Source organism: Balaenoptera ricei, chromosome 19 (genome assembly GCF_028023285.1).
Source record: "Balaenoptera ricei isolate mBalRic1 chromosome 19, mBalRic1.hap2, whole genome shotgun sequence".
Classification (NCBI taxonomy): domain Eukaryota; kingdom Metazoa; phylum Chordata; class Mammalia; order Artiodactyla; family Balaenopteridae; genus Balaenoptera; species Balaenoptera ricei.
The window spans coordinates 37,227,200-37,252,897 of NC_082657.1; the positions used below are offsets into that span (position 1 = coordinate 37,227,200).

Consider the following 25,698-nt stretch of genomic DNA (forward strand, 5'->3'; position numbering starts at 1 on the left):
TGATTAGATGCCAGACATTGTGAATTTTACCTTACTGAGTGCTGGATATTTTTGTATCCGTATAAATCTTTTTGAGGTTTGCTCTAGGACATGTTTAAGTTACTTGGAAGAAATTTGATCCTTTTGGTTATAGCTTTGAAGAAATATTAGGTGGGACTTGAGCAGAGTTCTCTAGGGATAATTATTTTCCACGACTGAAGCAAGACCCTACTGTGTAATCTACTCAGTGACCTGTGAGTCATGTGGTTTTCTAGTCTGGCTTGTGGGGTTAGGCACTATACCTAGCTCTGTTTGAACACTGGATACTTAATCTTTTTGGATGGTTCTTTTCCTGATGGGTAGTTTTCTCACACATATGCACTGATCAGTACTTGTTAAATACTTAAAGGGCACCCTCTGCAGTGTCTGGAGTTCTCTCTCTGTGCACCTCCCTCCTTGCTGGTGCTGTGAACTCTAGCCACTTTGGTCTCACTAGACTCTTAGATTTGTCTCTTCAACTCAGGGAGTCTGCTAGGTTCTGCCTGGTTTCCCCTCCCTGTGCAGAGGTCTGGACACTCTCTCTCTCTCTCTCTCTTTTTTTTAAAATTAATTAATTTATTTGTTTTTAAAATTTTTGGCTGCGTTGGGTCTTCATTGTTGCACCGGGCTTTCTCCAGTTGTGGCAAACAGGGGCTACTCTTCGTTGCAGTGCACGGACTTCTTATTGCAGTGGCTTCTCTTGTTGTGGAGCACGGGCTCTAGGCACAGGGCTTCAGTAGTTGTGGCACGTGGGCTCGGTAGTTGTGGCATGTGGGCTTAGTTGCTCTGCGGTATGTGAGATCTTCCCGGACCAGGGGTTGAACCCATGTCCCCTGCATTGGCAGGCGGATTCTTAACCACTGCACCACCAGGGAAGTCCCTGGACACTCTCTTACTAGAGTACACTGAGGCAATCATAGGGCTCACCTTATTTGTTTCCCATCTCTCAGGGATCACTGCCTTTGTTGCTTGATGTCCAAGGTCTTGAAAACTTTTGTTTCATATATTTCATCTGTTTTACGTTGTTTTTGATGTAAGGGTAAATCCCTTCTCTGTTAGTCTATCTTGTATACCCAATTTTATATATTGAAAAATATAGAGAATATTTAAGAAAGACATAAAATTAGCCATCATCTTATTTTTGGTAATACTTACTGCTAATGAATTTAGATTTTCATCCACAAATCTTACATGCTGTGTAGTAAAAATGATTTTTGAGGTCAGATATACTTAGGACTAAATATGCCACTTACTTTTTATGTTATCTTTTATAAGTTACGAAAACTCTAACCTTAGCTTTCTCATCTGTAGTATAGAGGTAATGATACTTATCTCATGGGTTGGTGCAAGGACTAAGTAAAACTGTATTTTTTATTTTATTTTATTTTTTTATATTAAGAGTTTTATTCAGTATTTAGTTCAGCAAACACTTGTTGAGCATGTATAACTTGTAAAGGACTTGGCTTGTTCCTGTGGATACAGAGATTTGAGACAAAAAGCAGAAAATCAGAAGTATCAGGTAGTCCACAAATGCAGTTTGGGTGTCACATTGTGATTTTCTACAAGTCCATGTGGTTTTAACACGGAGACTCAAGTCTAAGTTGGCAGGATTCCAGTATTATTTTGGGTGTGTATACCTCAAAATGTTTCCATCTGAGATAGCAGGATTCTAGCATCTTTATACAAAGCCAAAATTATGGGTTAGAGATGAAAGAGAGGTTTTTCATCTTTCTGTGTAAAAAGATTATTAGGTCTCTGGAAGAGCACTCTTTGTTCATGTCCACTTTGCAGTTCTTCAACTCTTTGCCTTTCCCAGTAGATTTTGTCAAATATATTGAGATGAACATATGGTTTTCCCTGTTTAGTCTGTATGAATGGTGAATTACACTGATATATTTTATAATGTTAAAGTAGCCTTCCACTAGGATAAGCCTACTTGTTTTGGATATAGTAACCTTTTTTAAAAAAGCGTATTGTTGTATTTGATCTGCTAAAATTTTAGTGAGAAGTTTTGCATATGTTAATGAGAGCTATTGGTCTCTAGAATACTTTTCTTTTACCTTCATCTGTTTTTGGTATCAGAATACTGCTACCCACATAGAATGTTAGGAAGCATTCTTTCCCTGTCTATTCCTGAATGAGTTTGTGTAAAATGGGAATTATGTCTTCCTTACATATTTGGTGAAAGTTTCCAGTGAAGATACCTGTAGTTTTCTCTGTGGGATAAAACTGTATTTTTAAAACACCTAGTACAGTGCCAGGTATATAATGAGAATGAGCAGTTAATACTGATAGTTAGGAGTTAGGGAGAAAATAAGGCAGAAAGAAGCAGATTTGAGTATGAAGACAGCAGTTTGTGAGTCCTGGGGAAATGCCACAAAGTGCTGTGGTGCATCCTTGCTATGTCAGTTTTGGGCGTTAGATCCTTGATGCTTGGGTTTGGTGACAATTCTGAAAGTTTCATAGTTGGCTCGCATGGGAAATACAGTTGGGGTGAAGGAACACAGGAATTCATATTGAAGATGTGGATGAATAGGTATCGGTGTGGCATAATAATAACCATCATAGAAAAGGGAAATGGGAGCAGTAGAGCTGGAAGAGTGATGTAGGGGTTCACTCATGCAGCTCTAGGCAGATAAATAATAAATGTATTAGGACAGTCCAAGCTCCAGTGGACCAGTTCTTTGGCTATGGAATTGCTTGTTCTCTGGACAGGAGGGGAAAGTGGAATGGTTGATTTTTTGCATGAAAGAACTTAGCTGAAGGCAAATCAAGGCTCTGTTTTAAATTCTAAGAGCTCTGTGAATAATATGATCTAGTCATTTATTCTCCCTTGATGGATTTCTTTATATCATCAAATTACATCATTTGCTGTTGGTCTAGTTAAAGCTTTTAACTCCCTATCTTGGTTGGGCCAGACGTGGTGTGGAAGGTGACTCAAGGTCAGTAATTTGGTCTCTGGCTCCCAAGTTTTCACTCTGTTGTCTTTCTTCAGTAGATAAAAGGGGCCCATGAGCACTATAGTCTGCTGAGTGACTTTCATTTATAACTTTAAAAGGGGTTGTCTGAAGGCTTAAAAAATTTCCCGAGGTGGGAGTTTTAATATTCAGAGATACAGCCTGCTTTTGGAAGCTGTATTCTTTTGTTGCTGACAAAAATCAGAAAAGCTCTAAAGTTTGGGGGAAGATTTTTGTTGTTAAAATTGCTTCTGAAATCACTGTGTTATTGTTAAGAAAATGTTCCCTTTGTGGATAATGGGGACATAATTCCCATCCCTGTTCCTGCCCCCGGGGCTCAGTGCTTCATGTTGCCTGATAGAACAGTTAGGGGCTCTGTGTATTGCCTTCTTTAACTGGGGTCACACATTCCAAAATCTGTCTTTGAATTCAACACAGTCATCCTGTGGTGTATTTTTAAAAGTTGCCTCTGTAACACCCACCCCAGCCTCCTCTTTTTCCAAAGGGCAGAAATCAGACACGTGGTGACCCTAGGCTTATGTCGTTAATATTGGGAAAGGCATGCCACCAGGACCAAGACTATGGACCATGGAAAGAGGCCCCACTGAAGCAAAATAGTGCCTCAACCTGAAACTTTTCTTCCATACCTGCCATGGCATAATGCAGAGTCACTTAAGCTTGGCACTGTTGACATTTTGTGCTGGATAATTCTGTCCTGTGGGAGGCTGTCCTGCCCCCTGTGGGATGTGTGGCAGCACCTGTGGCCTCCACCCACCGGATGCCAGTAGCATACCCTCTGCCCCCAGTTGTGACAACCAAAAATATCTTCAGACATTGCTAAATGTCACCTGGGTGCAGGGTGTGTGGGCAAAATCCCCCTCAGTTGAGAACTACTAGCATACTAGTTAAAGGCCTGGGCTTTGGCATCAGGCAGACCTGATAAAATGTGACTGTCATTTATCAGCTGTGTGGCTTTGGGATAGTTAATTGATCTTTTAGACCTCAGCAGCTCCATCTGTAAGATAAGGATATGATTACCATATAAAGTAGGTACTTTATATGCTTGTTCTAAGGTTTAAGAGAAACAGTACCGTTGTGGAACTCAAGTTCGTGTGTCCAACGGACACTGAGGTCAAACAAACTGTAACGTCGGAGTTTGGAGCAGAGAAACGTTTATTGATTGAGAGGGGACCGATGGAGAAGATGAGAGATCTAAGTTTGTCTCAGATCCATCTTACTGGCAGAAGGCTTTTAAAGGCAACATTTGGGGTGAGGGTTATAGGGGGCATGACTTTCTTCTGATTGGTTGGTGGTGAGGTAACAGGGTGGTGTTTCAGAATCTTAATCATCAACCTTCTGGTTCCAGCTAGTCTGGGGTCTGTGTGTTTGTGCTCAGCATGTAGTCACCATCTTCCACCTGGTGGGGATCTTAGTTCCTGCAGAACAACTCAAAGTCAGATTGTTATGTGTATCCCTTGAGGAGGAGCTAGGACTCTGTTTTATCACTGAACTATTGTTTCTTGACTGCTTTTCTTTTGTTTCTGCATTCCCTCGTTTCCCTAATTAGTAACTGCTTGAATCTACTCTTTGGAACTTAGGGAAGGCCTATGTCAACTACAAATTGGCATTTTCCTTTGGCACTTGCCATCTCCCTCTACAAGGATTAAATCATGGGCTGCAGCAGCTGCTGACTTTCAACACCCCTGAAAGGAGAGCAGAAATGAGGCACTCTGTGCTCTGGGAAAAACTGGCAGAACAGGTCTTCAGATAGTTAGATATTTTCAGGAGCCAATTTTATGAGCCCAATTCTTCTATCTCCTCATCTCTAAAAAAACACTAAAATCCTTCATGGTGACGTCTGCTCCTCATGACTAGCAGTAACCTTCATGAGACTGGCAGAAACCTTCTACAAAAAAATATGTGCTTGATTGCATGTATTCCCCTTTCACCAAAATCACATATATACTGACCTTCCCCCCTGCCTCTTTTTTTTTTTTTTTTTTTTTAGGTTACATTTAGACAATTTGAAATGCATCCTCTTTATTTATTTATTTATTTATGGCTGTGTCGGGTCTTCGTTTCTGTGTGAGGGCTTTCTCTAGTTGCAGCGAGCGGGGGCCACTCTTCATCGCGGTGCGCGAGCCTCTCACTATCGCGGCCTCTCTTGTTGCAGAGCACAGGCTCCAGACCCGCAGGCTCAGTAATTGTGGCTCACGGGCCCAGCTGCTCCGCGGCATGTGGGATCCTCCCAGACCAGGTCTCGAACCTATGTCCCCTGCATTGGCAGGCGGATTCTCAACCACTGCGCCACCAGGGAAGCCCCCCCGCCTCTTTGAAGCAGTTTCTCAGCGCTGTCTGGGATGCTGTCTCCAGGGCTGCAGTCCTCGTTTTGCCCCAAATAAAACTTAACTCGCAAATCTCACATGGCGCATTTTTTTAAGTTGACCTAGGAAACTAAAGTTGTTTTCTGCAAATAAGAAATGGGGGACACGAAAAGGCTTTTGTCCCCAGGAGGGCCCCAGAGGGTCCTGCTTGGTTTCAACACCTGTAATAGCACAGTGCCTGCTAAGGCTCTGCCTTTCTTTTTTTTTTTAAAGTAATTAATTAATTAATTAGTTAATTTATTTTTGGCTGTGTTGGGTCTTCGTTTCTGTGCGAGGGCTTTCTCTAGTTGTGGCAAGCGGGGGCCACTCTTCATCGCGGTGCGCGGGCCTCGTACTATCGCGGCCTCTCTTGTTGCGGAGCACAGGCTCCAGTCGCGCAGGCTCAGTAGTTGTGGCTCACGGGTTTAGTTGCTCCGCAGCATGTGGGATCTTCCCAGACCAGGGCTCAAACCCGTGTCCCCTGCATTGGCAGGCAGATTCTCAACCACTGCGCCACCAGGGAAGCCCAGGCTCTGCCTTTCTTGATACCTAGATTCCTAGTGTCTTCCTCTCTAGATTACTAGTGTCTTCTTCCCCACCAACTTCTGCTGGCCCTGCTTTTAGATTACACACACACACACACACACACACACACACACACACACGATATAAAAACAACCTGGAAGGGTATACACTGAAACATTAACCATAGTCACATCTGGAGGGGTGGATTAGTGGGGAGACAAAGAACCTCTCACAATATACTTCTGTAATTTGAAAAATGATGTTATAAATGAATATATGTATTGACTCAAAGACATTGTTAAGTGAAAAATATAGTCTACAAAATAATATGAAACCTTTTGAATAAAAAAATTCATGTATGCAGAGAAAGTAAACTCTAGAAGGAGGTAAATGCAAGAGTCAACAGTAATTAATTCTAGGTGGTAAGATTGTGGATGTTTCCTAATGTTCTTCTTTTCGCTTACCTGTGTGCTTAAATTTTGCTACAACAAACATAGATCACCTTTAAATAAGAAAAAAACACACACACACATTAGAAAATAAAGTGAGAAGGTAGCTGCAGAGCAAATCATCCTTGTTTAGGAAGAAAACTCAGCTTTTTCCTTCTGTGTAGGAAGAAACCCCAGTTCTTCTCTACTAGGTCTTTCTTCCCCATGTGTCTCCTTTACCTTCACAGAGACCACTTCACTTCTGACACTTCTGGATACCAAATGCGTGGAGGTTTTTCCCCACACCAAGCAATTCTCTGTGACACCAGCTGGGTGTCCTACAGTTCAACTCAATTCTGACACTCTCGGGACTTCCCTGGCGGTCCAGTGGTTAAGACTCCACGCTGCCACTGCAGGGGCACAGATTCCATCCCTGGTCAGGGAACTAAGATCCCGTATGCCGCACAGCATGGCCAAAAAATTAAAAAAAAAAAAAAATCTGACACAGTCTACTTGGAGATAGTGTCAGATCCCGCAGGTTAAGGGTTCAGTCTTACAAGACTGCCTCCTTCCCTTCCCGCCACTTCAGATGCCATTTGCAAGCCCAGGTTGTTGTCTGTACTTCTGACCAAATGACTATAAATCAGAGGTTCCCAAGACCCCCTCTTTGGGTTTGATTAATTTGCTAGAGTGGCTCACAGAACTCAGGAAACTGGTTTACTTACTAGATTACTGGTTTATTTTAAAAAGATATGTCAGGGACAGCCAGATGGAAGAGATGCATAGGGCAAAGTATGGATAAGGCACGGAGCCTCCATGCTTTCGCCCAGCGCACCCGCTCTTTCCAAGTCTTCGTGTTTGCCAACCTGGAAGCTCTCCAAACCTTGTCCTTTTGGGTTTTTATGGAGGCTTCATTACACTGGCACAGCTGATTAAATCGTTGGCCATTGGCAATTGAACTCAATCTCCATCCCCTCTCCCCTCCCCGAAGTTGGAAAGGGGACGCTGAACATTCCAACCCTTTAATCGCTTTGTTGATCCTGCTGGTGGCCAACCCCCATCCTTAGGTTACCTAAGGGCATTCCAAAAGCCACCTCATAAATATAACAAAAGACAACTTTAGCGCTCTAATCACAGGAAATTCCAAAAGTTTTAGGAGTTGTGAGCCAAAAATATATTTTGGTCATCTGAATGACCAAATATATGTTTCTTATAAATCACAATATGGCAGGAAGAATGAGGAGAACTAAAATTACTCTTCTAATATTACTAAGTGAAAATATGTCTAGCGTGGATTCTAAAATGTAATAATATGTTTTACTACCAAATCGGCAACATTAGAACCTGGTAGAGAGACTTACTCAAAGAACAGTGAAATCAGAATTGGAAGATAAACTGAGGTCATCTCTCTCAATCTCCTCTAAAACATAGACATTGAACTTTTTTGGGTACAATATATTATTTTTTTCCAGGGTGCAGCATATTATTTTAGATTTTAAACCAAGAAAACTTGGGTTTGAGTTTTTGCTCCATAACTTATTAGAAGGTCCTTCTACTTTTTTGAAGATCAATTTCTTAATCTAATAGTAGAGGTAATGGTACATATTTGAAGGGTTCCTGCAAGGCTTAGAGAGAATTTTGTAAAACATTTGTCACCTAGTCAATACTCTATATGTGGTGAATATTTTATTTATAATTTCAAGAGTTTAAACATTTCTCTGGTTAGTTTTAATCATTTACTCTGTGCTGATAACATATTACATTAAAAAATGTTAACATTTACATACAGCTAAATTCACCCTTTATAGTATACAGTTCTGAGTGTTGACAGATATATACAGTTGTGTAACCACTACTGCAATCAAGTGTAAAACAGTTTCATCACCCTCCAAAATTCACCTGTGCCCATTTTTTAGTCAGTCCCTCCCATGAACTCTTAGAAACCACTCATCTGTTTTCTGTCCCTATAATTTATAAGAATATTAAATAAATAGAATCATAACATTCTGATTCTGGTTTCTTCATTTAGCCTAATGCATTTGAGATTCATCCATGTTATTGCATGTATTATCAGTTCTTTTTTTTTTTTAATTGCTGAGCAGTATATCATCATGTGGAATACTAGAGCTGGCTTGCATAGTTTCTGACAGGAAGTTTGCTGTAATTCTCATTTATTCCTCTTTGTAATATGTCTTTTCCCTCTAGCTGCTTCTTTTTTTTTTTAACTTGGATGCTATGATATTTTTTTAAAGCAGAAGTATAGTTGGTTTATAGTATTGTGTGTTTCAGGTGTGTAGCATAGTGATTCTGGTTTTTTTGCAGATTATATTCCATTATAGGAATATTAGGTACTCCTAATAGCTGTACCCAACAGGATATTGGGTATAGTTCCCTGTGCTATACAGTAAATCCTTGTTGCTTATCTATTTTGTGTATAGTAGTTTGTATCTGTTAACTACACACTCCTCATCTGTTCCCACCCCCACCTCCCCTTTGGTAACCGTAAGTTTGTTTTCTCTGTCTGAGTCTGTTGCTGTTTTGTGTATAGGTTCATTTGTATTATTTTTTGGATTCCACATGTAAGTGATATCATATAGTATTTTTTTTCTCTGACTTATTTCACTAAGCATAGTATTCTCTAGGTCCATCCACATTGCTGCAAATGGCAATGTTTCATTCCTTTTTTTATGTCTGAGTAATATTCCATTGTACGTATTAGCTGCCTTTTAATATTTTCTCTGTATCTTTCCTTTTAGAAGTTTGGACATGGTATACGTAGGTATGCTTTGTTTGGTATGTATCCTGCCAAACCCAGGTGTCTGTCATTAATTTGGAATATTCTTCACTATTATTTCTTTGAATATTTTCCTGCTTCATTTCTGTCTTCTCCTGAAAGAGAAATGGAGTCTTCTTCTGGGATTCCAATTACATGTATATTAGACCACTTGATATTGTCCCACAGCTCTTGGATGCTCTGGTCTTATTTTTCTCTTTGTGTTTCAGTTTGAGTAATTTCTATTGACCTGCATTCAAATTCACTGACTTTTTCCTTCAGTTATGTGAAGTTTAGTGATTAGCCTGTTGAAGGCATTCTTTATCTCTGTTACAGTGATCTTCATTTCTAGAATTTTCATTTTTTCTTTCTGAAATCACTCATCTGATCTTACATGCTATCCACCTTTTCCACTATAGCCTTTAACATGTTAATCATAATTATTTAGAATTCCCTGTTAGTTTCAACATCTGTGTCATATATGAGTCTGATTCTGTTGCTTACTTTGTCTCTTGACAGTTTTTTTTTTTCCTGTCCTTTTTTGTATGCCTGGTAGTTTTTGATTGAAAACCAGACTTTTTTTTTTTTATGACTGTAGAAACTTAATAGTTTTTTTTTAATTTGGAAATTGGCATGCCTTTCCTCCTGCTGGACCTTTAGTAAGTGTTTGATTGAATCTACTCAGGAGTTAAGTTGAGTTTGGGATTTATTTTTTCTGTGGTTACCCTCTGTCTTAGTTTGCTAGGGCTGCTGTAACAAAGTACCACAGACTGAATGGCTTAAACAATAAATTTCTGTCTCATAGTTCTGGAGGCTAGAAGTCCTAAATCAAAGTGTCATCAGGGTTGGTTTCTTCTGAGGGCTGTGAGGGAAGGTTCTGTTTCAGGCATCTCTCCTTGGCTTGTAGATGGCGATCTTCTCTGTGTATCTCTTTACATCATCTTCTCTCTATGCGTGTCTGTCTCTGTATCCAAATTTCCCCTTTTATAAGGAAATTAGTCATATTGAATTAGGACTCACCCTAAGGACCTCATTTTAACTTGACTACCTCTGTACAGACCTGATCTCCAAATAAAGTCATACATATTCTGAGGTACTGAGGCTTAGGATTCTAACTTATCTTTTTTTTTTCAGGAAACAATGCAACCTATAACTTATCTTTTTTTTTTTCAGGAAACCAATGCACCCTCATTGTACCACAGGCTTCAAATTCTTCTAGCTTTTCTTTGTGTTTAAAGTGGGTACTAATTTGCCAGAGGGTTTTTCTTAATATGTGTTCCACCATCAGCGTTAGGTCTTCACTGTTGCCCCTCTCCAATAATAGACTGCTATTATTTATTACTGGAGGCTTGTTAGCCTGGTGGTGAGAGCAGAGAAGGGGTCATATTTTCTGTTGTTCTGATTAAGCCTTGGTATTAGATAACTGCTGTGTCCTGGGTCCTGAGGGTGGAGTCTTCTAGGGATCTACTGTCTGCCTGCTCAGCTAGAGGAGATGTCTAATAGCCTATGTCTGGCATGTATTCCTGCCCCTTCCCTCAGGGATAGATTTTTTTTTCTGTTCCCTTACTTCAGCTGCAGTGGATTTGCACCTGTGCCCTAGACATGATAAGGCCTAATTCTTCCTCTATGAAATAGAGGTATGATAATAACAGCAGCAACTCTATAGGGATTTTTATGATAAAATTGTGTGATTTACGTATAAAGCACCTTAATAGTAGTTAATAGATAGTGGCTTATTGTACTTCACTCAATAGTTTTTTTTTTCTCCACATCTTCATGTTATTTGCAAGGCTGAGTTCCTACCTTTTACATCTTCATCTAAGTCATTACAAGTGCTGATTGTTGTTAAGTCCTGAACCCAAAGATACTATAAACAATTTTCAGAAAAACAATAATTATCCTATCCTTTTTGGTTTAAATTCTTTTTAACGTTACATAATTTGAAGTGAACTTTCCAGAGAGCCCTTCAAGTTGGCAATTGGAATATGGATGAGTGCCCCAAGAGAAATGTTTTATGTGGTGGGATATTTGCACAGTGCAATGAAAATAGGGACAATCCAAATTACAGTTTAGAGTAGAGGTCATAAATGGAAAGGTGAATTGCAAGACTGGAGGCTATTACAGTTAAGGCCCCAACCATAGGCAAAGTAGATAGGTTATGCTTAGTGTTATTTAAAAAAAAAAAAGTTGTGAACATCTTGAGGATTTCATGGCAAATTTAGGTGAAATGTATGTTCAGGGAGTAATATGGGAGCATGTGGGGAGAAGGGGACATTCTGATGGTGAAGTAAAGGGTATGATTACCCACACATGTGCCCTAGCTTAGAAAGTTTGTGCCTCACCATTTCTACCTCTGGGATGCGAGCAAAAACAAAATGAATATGAATTTCATCTCTTCCTAATGTGCTATATGTGTGTATAGAATGGGAGCAGAAAGAAAGTTGGGGAAGAGTATGGTGAGTGTATAAGGAAGGATACTCATTTCTGATATCTATGATACAGAGGTTTAAACGATCTACCTCTTGAGTCCCTAATTCCATAGTGGAAGAGGAGATTAATCATCTTTTTAGGTAATTAATAGGAGCATTGAACCTTTTGTTCACATGTATACAAATCATTAACAGAGCAAAGTACTAGCTGGAGGCAGGTGATTTTTCAATTCCTCCAGAGAGTTCTTTGGTGATGAATATTTTTCAAATTTTCAAGCTTCATTTTTACTAAAAAGAAGTTTATGGGAAGTGAGTTTCAACACCCCTGTTTAGATACCTCTGATGTTACACCAGTGTCTTAGTAGAGTGTCCCAAGCCATCTATTCCACGGACTATATGAATCTGCTCATTTTTCAGGCTCATTTCAAATCCTGTCTCCCTCTTTCAGCATTCAGTTTTTCCTCTCTACTATGTCTCTTTTCTGTTTTCCTCAAATACCAATAGGGTGTGGCCAGGATTGACTAGGCAGCCCAGGTCCTTTACCTTTTCTCATATCAGATTCAATTCCCCACGATTGGGTCACCCTTTGGGAACAGATGTCATGAATCCAAGATTTGGGCCTTCTTTCCTTTGTGACATGTTGCTGCTGATCTTTAGGTTTGGAACCAAGTGAGCTTCCCTATGGAATACTTGAAAAGAAACACATTCAGTGGGCTTATAAAGTTCCATAAATGAAAGCCAATCTTTTGTAAAGGACCTTTCTTTCTGTCCTTGCTTCCTTCCATTCTTCCTTTGTTTTAATCAGCTTTGAGTGTCCACTGTGTGCTGAATTTAATAACCGTTTGGTTTCAAGGAGTAGATGCTCTTCAAGCCTGGTTAAATTGGAACAGAGAGGGTAGAAGAATATCAAAAGAATACAAAATCAGGTCTCATAAATGTCTGGAACCAATGAAGTTAAAAACCAGTGGGAGCTATGGCAGTTTTTCTTCCTTTCCTTCCCTTCCTTCCCTCTTCAAAACATGTGCTAATCTCTGGTCTAAGACTCTGTATGGGAAGTAAAGCGGCAGGTGATGTGTGGGAGGAAACGACTGGCTGTATTCTGAAGGTGTCCCTGCCTCCTTGAGACTGAAAAGATCATTTTTCTAACTCATCCTTCCTTTCTCCTGGCCCTCAAGGCGTTCTGTTTATAGGCTTGGATTCCTATCCAGTAGTCCCAGAGACTCCTGAGAATAGGCCTGAGATTTATTATTTTTTACTTTTTTTACTTTTAATGTTATAACTAACATTAATTAATTAGTTAATTCAACAGCTCTTTCCTGAATGCCTTCTTTGGGCCAGGTACGATTCTAGGTTCGAATAGCACATACGTGAGTGAGACAGAGCTCCTACCTTCACGGAGCTAAGCGTTAGTCGTAAACTTTCAGTGAACTAACTGAGTGAGTGCTTTATGGAGGAAAACAACTCTCCCTTTTTCTGAAAATCCAAACTTTGTTCTTACAAGAGTTATAAATGTCCTGCTTGATTCTAAAATAGCACAGCTGACGGTAGGGCCTGTTGTTGGTCAATCATACTAAAATAGTCTCTCCTGGATATTCCAAATACCGCTCAGTTCAGGAGAACTGAACTCTCCAGCAACCACTTCCTCTCACCTCTCCATGCACACTGGCACGCACACACATGCAGAAAAAGGCATCGCAATTCACCCACTTGTCCAAGTTAGAAATAGGAGATATTTTCAATTTATGCCTTATTTCCACGTTCAGTTGATCTTGTTCAGCTAGTCCTTTTAAGAATTTTACTAATACATTATCTCTTACATCTGTTTCCTCTTCTTTACCCCTTCTGGTATCATCTTCAGACATTCATTCTCTCTCACCTAAATCCTAGCCAGAGTCGCCTAACTGACCCTCAGCTTCCAACCCATACTCCTTTCATCCATTCTCCAAGAGCAGTGTCTGACAAACAGTGGTTATTGTTAAAGCTGAAAAAAAAAAAAAAGGGAACTTTGATGCATTAATTCCATTGCCTCAAATGACCCTGCTCTTAGTGTCTGAGACGACCATGTTTTCCATTTGGCCACCTCTAGATCTTTTTAGTGCTAAGATGGTGGTAGTATCTATAGTCTCCACTGATTGAGAAAAAATTATTTAACACTGTTAAATGAATTGTTTTGGTTATTTCCTGACTCGGTGCCTTCGCTTTTGCTGTTCCTGCTGCTAGTACTGCATTCTTTCTTTCACAGTTTTGTCTATTGAAATCGTACCCACCTTTCAATTCAACTTCATCTATAAAATTCTCCTAAGATCTTTTTGTAGAGGCATTTAATATTAACTTCTCTGTTAGACCATAGTGATCTTGAGATCATAAATCATACTTTAATTACCTTTGTGTCCTTTTTCAGCTCTTAATACATCAGTTAGTTTATAGTAGGTGCTTAGAATATTTGATAAATGGATGAAAATAGTAGCTAACACTTACTGTTGCCTTACAAAGTGAAGGTTACTAGGTAGGTATGGAGTGGGGGTCGCCAAAGAAGAATAAGATGTGGTCTCTAGTGTTATGTACTCCTCTGTTTGTGTTGTTGCATATACCTACAAATGAAACAAAAATAGTTTTTGTCTTCAAATGCATTAAAAATAATATGCTGACTCTGTGTTGTTCCCTAAATGTATGCATGGGGTGGAGGAGGGAGACAGGTGGATTGTGTAACTTTGCAAGGTGACTACTTAAGAGGAACAGTGCTCATTTAGATGTAAGTTCTGGTCTATTTGTTGCATTTCCAGTGTGACATGGCAAGACTTTAAATATTTGCATGGTGTGGATTAGGGGTTAGTGGCAGGCAGTATTTATGCAGACAGCTAATTTCTAGTACTTCAGATAAGAATGCTTGAATATGGTCTGGGAAGCAAAATTATAGAGTTAAGGGGAGCACAATGTCTGAAGCACAGTTAAGACTCAATAAATATTTGTTAGGAAGAAGGAAGAATGGAAGAAGGAAGAATGGAAACAAGCCAAGGCAACTAGCATGTGTCTGAATAAACAGATGCTACTAAGTAAGAACAGGACAAAAATGGAGTCAACAGATATGAACCCATGAGGCAAGTGAGATATTACTCTTATTATTTTATTAGCAATACCATAGCAACTTAATTTCTTTTTCTCCTTGTACCAGGCACCTCACATATATTAACACATTTGTTATTTAGAAGAGCCCTTAATTATAGTTACCATTAATAATTACTTGATGAAAAAAATAATAATAATTACTTGATGGATGAAGAATTTTAAGATTCAGAGAGATAAGAAGTTTGCTGAATCTCACACAGCTAGCAAATGGCAAATGTGGTACCCTGTGCTCTACAGAACAAGGTTTCTCTAAATCATTCAGGATGAGACTCTTCCTAGATGACACAGATGCCTGTCGTCCCCAGGTCACATCCCCTCAACTCACCTTTTTCAGCCTAGCTGAGGTGGACAGTTCCTGTTCCTGTCCTCATCCCTCCTCAAGCATGTGTGTCATGGTCTCTTTCTGGTTTTCTGCCTCATGTGGTTTTCTAAAACCATGGAAGGATAGTCAAGTTCTTATCGGCTCAGCCCAGAGATGCAAGGTAGCAGTCCTTCACCAGTGGAAAATAAGAGTTGGTTGAAAAATGCACCACATTTCTGCCCTTCAGATGGACGATTATAAGGTGCTTTCTACATGGGTTCTCAGAAGTTCCGACATCACTGAGCTCTATTGGACCCGCAAGTAAACAGCTCAGTAAACCATCCCTCATTTTCCTCCTTCCCTGTTTTATTTCCACCGTTTCACATCCCTGCTTCTGACATCGTCTGCACTCAACTTGTTTCAGGCTCTGCTTTCAGAGGAATCCCAGCCGAGACACTAGTTAATCAGACCCATATGTCACATCAAGGTCATACACCTTAGGGTATCCTAAAGGACCTCCAGGTATCTGAATCTGTAAAGCCACCACTATCTTTGCTTGAGAATTATGCCTTGTATGACAGGGAAAGATGTGTTTTTAAGAAGCCCATGTTTTGATGTTTGGGTAGGTAATGTCACGTGGAGCTTTCTCATTTCCTCATCTATGTTCCTGTAATGGGGACGCATGGGATTGATTTCTGGTAAGTGGTGCTTATTTCTAGGAAGTAGAGCATACATTCTCTAGGGGAGACAGACAATGAAACAGTTATAATAAGGTGTGGCAAAGACTGTGATGGGAGAAATACGTCAGAGGAGCTCCCATCCTCGAGGCCCAGAGCAGGTTTCCCAGAGTGAGCTTGGATGTTTCCAGTATGAGGTCTGAAGGCAAAGAAGGGTGTGAGGAGGATTTGGGGCAGATGGGCCAGGGCAGGAGAGTGCGCCATGGTGTGATCAGGGATGGGTGGGGTGTGGGATTGATGGTGAGCCAGTATAATGGTCATAGAGAGCAGAGGCTGGGGAGGCAGGGCCAGGCAGGGGTCCAATGTCAAGCTTGAGTTGGGAAAGGGCTTCATCTCGAGGGCAGTGGAGCATTTGGTGTGTTTTGGTTTGTTTCCTTTATAGTGACCACTGCAGCATGTGATGTCACTTATATGTGGAATCTAAAAAATACAACAAACTAGTGAATATAGCATAAAAGAAGCAGACTCACAGATATAGAGAACAAACTAGTGGTTACCAGTGGGAAGAGGGAAGTGGGGAGGGGCAATATAAGGTGGGGATTAAGAGGTACAAACTATTAGGTATAAAATAAGCTACAAGGATATATTGTACAACATGAGGAATATAGCCAATATTTTATAACTACTATAAATGGAGCATAACCTTTAAAAATTGTGAATCACTATGTTGTACACCTGTAACTTATATAATATTGTACAGCAATTATAATTCAATTATTCAATTAACTTACCCACTCACTAACAGCTAAAAAAAAAGAAAAAGAAAAAAGTTAAGAGGAAATAAAGGCAGCTCCATGCTCTGCAATTTTTGTTTTTAACATCTTTATTGGAGTATAATTGCTTTACAATGGTGTGTTGGTTTCTGCTGTATAACAGAGTGAATCAGCTATACGTATACATACATCCCCATATCCCCTCCTTCTGGCGCCTCCCTCCCACGCTCCCTCTCCCACCCCTCTGTGCCCTGCGATTTTAAGAAACCGATTTTGGATTGCTGAGCGGGTCATACCCATTAGTAGACACAAGGGGGCAGCCTCACACCGGGTTCTCAGGGAAGGCCGCCTGTGATCGCGACGGCTGCTGCTTTTCCCCTCTTTAGGTGCACAGTAAGTAAAACTCCACAGTTTTGTGTGAAAGTGGATTGATTTTTTTATTTTTTTCTTTTTCTTTACGAAGGACTTGAGGTAGGGACCAGGGTTCGCTCGGCAGCACATCACAGGAAGTGCGCGTCTTCGTGTCTCACCTCTGAGGGCCTTTTGATTAGGGGGAAGAGGCACCAACTCCAAACATGCTGCGTCCAAGGACGCTGAGAGTCGCCTCCCTTCCTTTGTTGTTCTCAAGTACTGTCACAGAACTGCTGTGCGGGAGAGAAAAAAGAACAGAGCTCCTCCTGGAAAGGAGTGGAGTGGACTGCTCCTTTGGAAAAATTCTCCCTTTGCCTGGGTGACCTCCTCCAGTCCAGTGACTTTAAGTGACATCTCTAAGGAAGGTGACTGTCACTTTGCTGCCTCAATTCTAAACATCCTCCCAGAATCCCAGATTTGTATATTTCTCTATCCAGTTATCTAGCTGGTATCTCACAACGGTATCTACTAGGCATCTCAAATTTGACCAAAAAAACTATTGCTAACCTCCACATTTGCTTCTTTCCTATGGCCTATTTTCCTCAACCCGGTATCAGCCGTCACCACTCAAACAGTTGCTCAAGCCCCAAACCCACCAGTGATGATTTGCTCCTCTTTTCTCACCTCCTCCCACATCTCATCAATTCACATGCAAGTTCTGTTTACCCTCCCTCCATCTCCACTGACACCTCCACTCGCGTCTCTTTCCTGCTCTCCTGCTGCAGCCTTCTTACTGGACTTTCTTACTGGACTCTGGACTGTCTACATATATGCCAGGATGATCTTCTGAAGAGAATTCAGATCACTCCTCTGCTTAAAACCCTCTAGTGGGGTCTGTTGCACTTGTAATAAAATTCATATATCCTATCATGGACGTGCAAAGTCCTGTGTGTGCTAGCTACCTGTGGCCTGCTGCCTCTGCCTCATTTTATACCCCTCTCCTCACTCTCTTGGTCTGGATGCCTTGGTCTTCTTGATGTTGTTTAGTGGCCTTGGGCCTTGGCACCAACTTTTCTCTCCTGCTTTTGTACATTTGTCTCTAGTCTTTACATGGATGGCTCTCTGTGTCCTTCAGTCTCAGCTGAAATGTTACCTCTTAGGGAGAGCTTCTCCAGTCCTTCCAACTATAATAGTCACCCAGTCACTCTCATGTCCCTCTGTTTTAATCCTCTATAAGCACCGATAGTAGATGCATTTTTTTTCTTTCTGTTTTTTTCTTTTTTGGCCGAGCCACGCAGCTTGCGGTATCTTAGCTCCCTGACCAGGGATTGAACCTGGGCCCCAGCAGTGAAAGTGCCAAGTCCTAACCACTGGACTGCTAGGGAATTCCCTGGATGCATTTTTCTTGCTTATTTGTTGCTTTATTGTCTATCTTCCTCCACTAGAGTACAAGCTCTATGAGGGGTAGGACATATCTGTTTTGCACACTTAACCTCATTCTGGTGACTAAACAAGGCCCAACACATGAAAGATGCTCAACAAATGTTTGTTGAATAAAGAAATGATTAGAACTATCACACCTGACCCTGCCGAGGGTAGGCTGCAGGGTTCTTTACTATTACCTTGTGTTTGGTCTTAGGTGAGTCATTTATTCTCTCTGAGCATCAGTTTCCCCTTCCAGATAATAGTATTCTGTGATATGCTTATTCTAATCCACGAGTGTGCTTCTCACCTAGGAACTCCTGAGTGGAAAACCCACTTGCTGTCTAAGAGTTTTGAACACCCTTGGAGGGTGAGAAGGGTGAGAAGCCCTGAGACTTAATGATTCCTATCTGTTCATTTTCATGTAAAGAATCAAAACTTGAAGTTGCCAGGGTTTTTGTAGTCTCCTGTGAAGCTGATTCCATGTCATGAGACAGAGATGGAGCTGACCCTCTCAAGATGGTTGTTCTCTGAGTGGATGAGCTGGAGGTCAGGCTGAGTTTTCTCTAAGCCTTTGGTTAGTGGTACCTGGTTTGAAATTCTGGACCTGCTATTTCAGAAACAATGTAAGTACAGCATATCCATTCTATCTTATTGTATCTTAGGTTTTATCTAAATGAGGCAACAGTTACAGACCCGGACTCTTTAGGATGCTAAAGTGCTGTTCACAACTAGTCAGGAAAGGTCACCAAATAAATACTTTGATGTCTGCTAAGAAAGGAGATTAGTGAAAGCCTTGACTCTGTGTTCACCCAGATTGCAGGATGTGGGAGCATCTTCATTCTCTTTCACTTCCTTTGTTGCTCTGGGATACTGATACCCTACTAAGCTTTAATTTCTTGAAAAGCCATTTCATCAATCCTGTTGACTGTATGCTAAGATTCCCCCCCCCGCCCCACATTTGGGTCAGCCTGTACCAAAGGAGAAGGTTATCTGGGCTGTTAAACCTTGAACTGCGTGTCTTTTGAAGAGCGCATTTTGCATTTTGTTATGTCAGGATTGTAATTAGATCCGTTAATTAAGTGAAGAATGAACTTTTCCCAAACTCTGTACCTCTTTGAATTTTTGATAAGTTTGCTTAGGTTGCTGCTGACCTTTGCTAAGGGGTATGCCACTGCTCATTAATTGGCAAATTTTAATGAGGAGAGCTGACGAATGTGCTGGCCTTGACAATAAATAAAGCTGGCTTCCACTCCAGGCCTTACCACCTTTGGCTGCTTCAAAGTGTGTGGCGCTTCTTTTTTTTTTAATACATTTATTTATTTATTTATTTTTGGCTGTGTTGGGTCTTCATCGCTGCGCATGGACTTTCTCTAGTTGTGGCGAGAGGGGGCTACTCTTTGTTGCAGTGCGCGGGCTTCTCATTGCAGTGGCTTCTCTTGTTTCAGAGCATGGGCTCTAGGCGCATGGGCTTCAGTAGTTGTGGCTCGTGGGCTTCAGTAGTTGTGGCTCGCGGGCTCTAGAGCACAGGCTCAGTAGTTGTGGCGCACGGGCTTAGTTGCTCCGCAGCATGTGGGATCTTCCCGGACCAGGGCTCGAACCCCTGTCTCCTGCATTGGCAGGTGGATTCTTAACCACTGCGCCACCAGGGAAGCCTGCCTTTCCATTTTCTTAACAGTGTGTTTGGAAGAGAAAAAGTTTTAATTTTGATGAAGTTCAATTTATTGATTTTTTAATAGTTTACGCTTTTGTTGTCCTATACAGTGGTCCCCAACCTTTTTGGCACCAGGGACCGGTTCTGTAGAAGACAATTTTTCCACAGACCTGGGGGTGGGGTGGGGGAGCGGGGATGGCTCAGGCGGTAATGCGAGCGATGGGGAGCAACAGATGAAGCTTAACTCGCTTGCCCGCTGCTCACCTCCTGCTGCGCGGCCCAGTTCCTAACAGGCTGCGGACCAGTAGTGGTCCGCGGCATGGGGGTTGGGGACCCCTGCTATATTAGATATCTTATCCCAACTCAAGGCCATTATGATTTTTTTCCTGTTTTCTTTTAGAAGTTTTATGGGTTGGCATTTAGGTCTATGGTCCATTTCAATTTAGTTTTTCTATATCCTTACAATAAACTCAGAAAAAAGGAACAAACTATTGATACATGCAACAACATGGATGAATCTCAAAATCATTTATGTTGAGTTACATAAGCCAGACCAAAAAAGAGTACATACTACAGGACCTCATTTCTAGAAGTTTCTAGAAAGTGCAAACAAATATATAATAACAAAAAGTAGCTTTCCTCTTTTATCTCAGAGCAGGCCAAGGGGCAAGTTTCTTCCGTCTTTTTGCATCCAGGTCTATCCAACACCAGCTGCCTCCAACATGTCGCTCAAGTTCAACCCCAACAAGATCAAAAGTTGTGTGTACTTGAGGTGCCTTAGTCGGGAAATTGATACCATATCTGCCCTGGCCGCCAATATCTGTCCCCTGAGTCTGTCTCCAAAAAAGCTTGGTGGTGGCATCACCAAGGCAACCAGTGACATGAAGGGCCTGAGGATTATAGTGGACCTACCCATTTAGAACAGACAGACCCAGATTGAGGTGGTACCTTCTACTTCTACCCTGGCCATCAAAGCCCTCAAGGAACCACCTAGAGACGGAAAGAATCAAAAAACATTAAGCACATAGGAAACATCACTGTTGAAGAGATTGTCAACTTTGTCTGACAGATGTGGCATGGATGTTTAGCTAGAAAACTCTCTGGAACCATTCAAGAAATCCTGGGGACTGCCCAGTGTATGGCTGCAGTGTTGATGGTCACCACCGTCATGACGTCATAGATGACATCACCTGGTGCAGTTGAATGCCCAGCTAGTTAGGAACTACTAAGGAAAATATTTCAATAAAGGATCATTTGGAAACCAGTAAAAAATACTCCCCAAACCACAAAAAAACCCCACCCCCCAAAAAAACAAGAGCAAACAAACAAAAAACAGATTAGTGGTTGTCTAGGAACAGAGCTGGAGAGTAGATTACAGACATGCCTAGGAAACTATTGGGCATTATGGAATTGTTTATTATGTTGACTGTGATGATAGTTACATGAGCGTATGCATATTTCAACACTGGTCAAGTTGTACCCCTTAAATATGTGCAGTTTATTGTATCAATCATACCTTAATAATACCTAAAAATTTGTTCATTAATTGAATGGAAAGAACTCTTCCTCTAAGGAGCCTTGTAATTTAGCTGCCCCAAACGACTTCTGAATCAGACTTGGGTATTAATTTTCTTAAATCACATTTAAATTAGAAGTAACTTTAAAAAAAAGACCATTAAATTTTATCAGTCTCCTTCTTCCAGTGCGGTCAGTTGTCCTTAGATAGGGAAGGAGCACAGTGAACACATTTTATGGTCTCATTGCAATGTGCTGTTCTTTTTGAAATTGGTGTCTTATCTTTTACATCTGCAATTAGCTGAAGCTGGTAACTTCAAGAATAAGTCCTGCACTCAAACATGTTGGCACTTAACCCTGCACCACCGAGGGCAGCAGCTAAAATCCAGATCTTTCCTTTAGAGCAGACACTTCATTTGGAATTGTCAGAAACACGTGTAGCCTGAGGTCAGGTGCAATCTACACCTGTTCAAAAAGAGGGCCAATTTCTGAATACTAGGATTTGACCATCCTAAAAGAAACAAGTCCCATTTTCTGCTTCTCAGAATGAGTCTAATATCCAGCTAAAAGGAATGCCGGATTAAAATCTAGCTGGATGACTTCAACCATGCCACCTGAATCTCTTGGGCCTCAGTTATTTCTAGTCTAAAATATTGGTTAATTGGCTTAGATAATTTTTAATAGTGTTTCCTATAATGCATTTCTAGAATTGGTTATTAGAAACCATTTTGTGGCTCACCCTTAACCTACTGAATGCAGCTGTATTTTTGCTCCAAATGTTAAATATTTAATCAACTCTAGGTGAAACCCAAATGTAATTCATTAAGCAACTTGGTGTTGAGTCAGATGCAACAGACATGAAAAATGCTTTTTCATTAGTGTCCACTGGCTTCGTTGGTTCAAGAATTCCGGCTGATGGAATGAATAGCAAAACTGTCCTCTGTTCAAATAAACTGAATGTGTATGAGTAAAAATAAAGTAAAATAAAAGCCAGGAGCCTTTCCAGTCGGCTTTTACTAATTGTGATGTATTGATTTTCTATGCTACATTAACGCCTACAAGGCTGTCCTTTGGCTAATCCAAAAGATGAATGAAGTTAATGAAAATCATTATTTCAAAGTGTGCATAAATGTAAAGGCTGGAGAAAGGCACGTGTGCTTGTGTGTGTGCATGTATATGCAGAATGTGGAGAAAAAGGCACACGATGCAGTTTTTATGTAGGGGAAGTGGTGGAGACCACCACCAAAGTATATATGTCTTATTTGTATATGGTCTTATTTTTTTTTGTCCCTTGTCTACAGATCTTGAACAATTTAACCTCTCAAAAAATAAGAATACTAAACTTAATAATAACTGTATGTTTTAAGTAATAAGGATTTGGCTTTCCTATATTTCTATTAGTCAGAATTAGAAAAAAAAAAAAAACCTCAACAGTTTAGATGTGAATTAAGCATATATTCACACCAAGGTTACGAAGCTAAAATCAACAAAAGCAAGGAAGGAGAGAGGGAATCAAGTATTGTCAAAGTATGTTCTAGGTACCAGGCACATCACTGGTGATTTGTATCCATAATCAATTTCTAGTAGTTTGGAGGACAGTGTTGCCCTTATATTGACATCCTAGAATTCAGCAGCCATGGGCTTAGTTAAGTGGGAGCAAGTCAGCATAGAGTGTGACTGTCTTGGATGGTGACGGTAGCATTAGTTTCCAGCCTCGAGTCCTCAGAGAAGGGCACATTTCTTTCTCTTTTACTGCCTTACTCCCAGGAGGATAGGCTCTCCTGTTTAATTTCCTAGAGCAGGGGGCATATTCCAACCCCTGGTTCAAATCTGGCCTGTTGCCTGTTTTTGTATGGCTTGTGAGCTAAGAATGTATTTTACATTTTTAAATAGTTGACAAAAAATCAAAAGAATAATATTTCATTACATGTGATAATTATATTAGAATTTCAATGTACATAAATAAAGTTTTATTGAAACACAGCCACGCTCACTCATTTACATATTTACGGCAGCTTTTATGCTACAATGTCAGGAGTTAAGTGGTTGCAATGAGACAGTATAGCCCACAAAGCCTACAATATTCACTCTCTGGCCCTTTACAGAAAATGTTTGCAGACCTTTGTCCTAGATCGTAGCAGAGATTTCACTGAAGGTTGGTAACAGGAAAAGAGAAGTCCAACATGCAGTGATTTACAGCTGTGCTCCATCCTTAGGTTTTTCCCTCAGATTGGCTTCCTGCTTTTTTCTGGAACTGTGTCAATGTGACCAAACATCAGGTAAACTGAACTGGGTCCTGAGACTGAAGGAAAGAGATATAATTTCCCCTCTTTCATGGGGTTCTCCCGAGTCCTTTTTTATTGCCTCCAAAGGATCTCTTTCCAGGATGGCTGACAGCTAAAATATCGTTTCACTTTAGGAAAACTCTACTCTCACCTACGGGGGTGTGATCTGGACCTGGGATCCTTCCAAGACAATTACACAATAAACTCATATCAGTATAGTCCCCAAATTCTGGCATATTCAACCCTGTGACCAAGATTAGACTAAGTGCAATTTGGCATCACATAGTTTTTCAGTCCTTCTAAATAAAGAGATCAATAATTTGGGATATAGCCACACTCAGAGTTGAATTTTTTTTTTTATAAATTTATTTATTTTATTTATTTATTTTTGCCTGTGTTGGGTCTTCCTTGCTGCTCACAAGCTTTCTCTAGTTGCGGTGAGCGGGGACTACTCTTCGTTGTGGTGCGCGGACTTCTCATTGTGGTGGCTTCTCTTGTTGCAGAGCACGGGCTGTAGGCGCGCAGGCTTCAGTGGTGGTGGCATGCAGGCTCTACAGTGCAGGCTCAGTAGTTGTGACACACGGGCTTAGTTGCTCTGCGGCATGTGGGATCTTCACAGACCAGGGCTCGAACCCGTGTCCCTTGCATTGGCAGGCGGATTCTTAACCACTGCGCCACCAGGGAAGCCCCTCAGGGTTGAATTTAATCAGTATGTTCATCCGATAAATGGGTATAATATCATTCACTTCACTGAGTTTATCACAATAACACTGTAGCATTAAGTAACTTGTACAGTGTCACGTAGGACACAAATGACAGAGCTGGGATGTGAACCTCATTCTTTCAACTCCAAATTTTCTCTCTTCCTAATTCTATCTTTTTAAAAAATTTTATTACTTTAAAAAAATATATATTTATTTATTTATTTTTGGCTGCGTGGGGTCTTCGTTGCTGTGCGAGGGCTTTCTCTAGTTGCAGCGAGCAGGGGCTACTCTTCGTTGCGGTGCACAGGCCTCTCATTGCAGTGGCTTCTCTTGTTGCGGAGCATGGGCTCTAGGTGCGCAGGCTTCAGTAGCTGTGGCACACAGGCTTCAGTAGTTGTGGCTTGTGGACTCTAGAGCGCAGGCTCAGTAGTTGTGGCACATGGGCCCAGCTGCTCCGTGGCATGTGGGATCTTCCTGGCCCAGGGCTCGAACCGGTGTCCCCTGCACTGGTAGGCGGATTCTTAACCACTGAGCCACCAGGGAAGCCCCCTAATTCTATCTTAAAAGCCAAAAAAAAAAAAAGGTTTTTTTTTGTTTTTTTTTTTTTAGTAAACCTGGGACTTTCTTGGTAAGTAAATGTTTGATTTCTATTGGACTTTTGGAAAATTTGCTGAGTTCATAGATTTCCATATCATGGCACAATAATTGGGGACCTAGGAGGGTGCTTACAAGCTCACACTCTGGAATCATAGAGAACTGGGTTTGAATCACCATTTTACCACTTACCAAACGAGGAATGTTTCTTAAGCATGTTTCTTGAGATCTCCGAGGGCCTCATCTATAAAATGAGAATGATAATGGTACTGACAGGAACATTGTGTTAGTAAATGAGATAAAAATGTACAACATGTAACTTAAAAAGTGCTCTGTAACTATAAGGTATATTTTCTCTCAGTTGGATAAAAGTGGAATTCCCACATAGCAATAGCTCACTTTTTCCACTGTGAAAGGCCCATGTCGCAAATACTATTTCAGATTTAATTTTTTTTAAAGCTCAGATATGCACTATTGAACTCCCCTTGAATTTTGCTGCCTGTTTCCCAAAGCCTTCAAATGCATTTGATGGCTGCATTGGGGAAGGGACACTCGTGGGATGTCATCATGACAACCATTGGTGCTTTTTGACAAGGTACTGAGAGTTGATGATGATCAGGGAAAAAGTGGCTTCAAAGCGCTCTTCATAATCCATTAGGCACAGATCATTAGCATGGCTCAGAAGTACAATGGAACATTTGTAGGAGTCTGTACTATCAGCAGCCCACAATGAGCCCATTCTTGACACCACAGACTTTTAACATCTCAGTTCTAAGAACTGCAGTGATGGTTGACACTTTTCA

The 25,698-nt window shown here is 40.9% G+C and overlaps 1 pseudogene; it reads left to right on the forward strand.

Moving 5' to 3' along the window:
* The first annotated feature begins 20,450 nt into the window (after positions 1 to 20,450).
* LOC132353606 (large ribosomal subunit protein uL11-like) lies at positions 20,451 to 21,016 on the forward strand (annotated as a pseudogene).
* The last annotated feature ends 4,682 nt before the right edge of the window (positions 21,017 to 25,698 follow it).